The sequence below is a fragment of the Triticum dicoccoides genome, chromosome 6B (assembly GCF_002162155.2).
Source record: "Triticum dicoccoides isolate Atlit2015 ecotype Zavitan chromosome 6B, WEW_v2.0, whole genome shotgun sequence".
Classification (NCBI taxonomy): domain Eukaryota; kingdom Viridiplantae; phylum Streptophyta; class Magnoliopsida; order Poales; family Poaceae; genus Triticum; species Triticum dicoccoides.
Genome location: NC_041391.1, coordinates 74,855,818 through 74,857,291, shown reverse-complemented (window position 1 = coordinate 74,857,291; position 1,474 = coordinate 74,855,818). Strand labels below are relative to the sequence as shown.

Here is a 1,474-nt window from a genome sequence, read left to right as displayed (position 1 = left end):
TGGTCGACTTCTCCTCCACACCTTGGTTGGATTCATCGTAGCGCTTCCAGCACTTCCAGGCTGGATGGCCCATCCTGCCATAGATCTGGCACTGGACCCTAGGGGCAGAGGCATGATTGTTGTTGTAGTTGCCTCCGCCGCCGTTGTTACCGCTGTGTCCGCCGCCGCGCCCTCCAGGTTTGGAGTAGCCGCCACCGTGCCTGCCGCGGTCACCACCATTGCCGCCTTGTTTGCGGACGCGATCACCACAGCCACCGCCATTTCTACGGCCTTGGGTAGCAGCGTTGGCATAGGACTGTGAACCTCCGCCTCGAAGATTTAGCCTCGTCTTGAAGCTCAGCAGCTGTGAGAACAGCTCGGCCACGGTCACCGGCTCCACCCGGGAACACATGGCGGACACCACCGGGTCGAAATCTTCATCTAGCCTAGCCAGGATGTGAGGGACGATGTCATCGTCGTCCACCCTCTTCCCTGTAGTGATCAGTTCGTCGCAGAGGGACTTGATCTTCCCAACATAGTCGGTGATGGAGGAGTTGCCCTTCTGCAAGTTTGCGAGGGCGATCCGAACATTGGTGGTCTGGGAACGGGTGTGGGATGCAAGCATCCCTTCCACCGTGTTCCAGAGCTCAGCAGAGGTGTGGCATGAGGCGACCTGGATAGCTATCTCACGAGGAAGAGTCGTCAGGAGATAGGAGAAGACTTGTTGATCTTGTGCATACCAGATTTGGAATTCAGGGTTCGGCGCCTTTGCCGTCGTCTTGCCATCAGAAGAGGCCACATCGATCTGCATGGGAGGTGGCGGCTGCTCGACGTCGAGGTACTTGGCCATCTGTGCTCCCCGAATGGCCGAGAGCACCGTCGCCCACCACAGAGCTTGGTTGCCCTTCGTGAGCTTCTCCGTGACGGCGTGCACGAATGGAGACGATGGGAAGGAGCTTGAAGACGTTGCCATGGATGCGCTCGAGGATGGCTCTGGTTACCATGAAAAAACTAAGATTGGAAGCATATGCATACCGTAGGAACGCGTGCGTGTTTTAATAGGCAAACAAGTACATGGTACGGCTAGGTTGTTGTAGACTTGATCCATACTCCAAGGCTATACAAGAGAGGATCTATCTACTCTAACAACCTGCCTAGATACAACACGACACGACACGCACGCATTACACAATGACACGATACACACGTTACAACTTAAACAAGCCTATACTTTAACACAAGGAACAATAGAGGAGAAGCAGAAAAGAGCTACGAAAAGCAGCCAACACCAAGAACCTAGCACCTATGACCACTAGGCAGACTGAGAAAAGCGCGAACTAGTTTGTTGTGATTTAATGGTTGGACTTTTTTGCGAATGCACCAACATCCAATCTTCTCGCCAAATGTCCACAGATTGGCCCGTTTGCAAGGGATCCACCAGACATATGCATCTGGTATATACCAATACGATCTCTCCTACTTTGAGATACCCCCT

General features: G+C 53.5%; 1 pseudogene; it reads right to left on the bottom strand.

Annotated features, from left to right (window-relative positions):
- Window positions 1-327: 327 nt before the first annotated feature.
- On the bottom strand, window positions 328-466 carry LOC119327075 (annotated as a pseudogene).
- Between the last annotated feature and the right edge of the window lie 1,008 nt (window positions 467-1,474).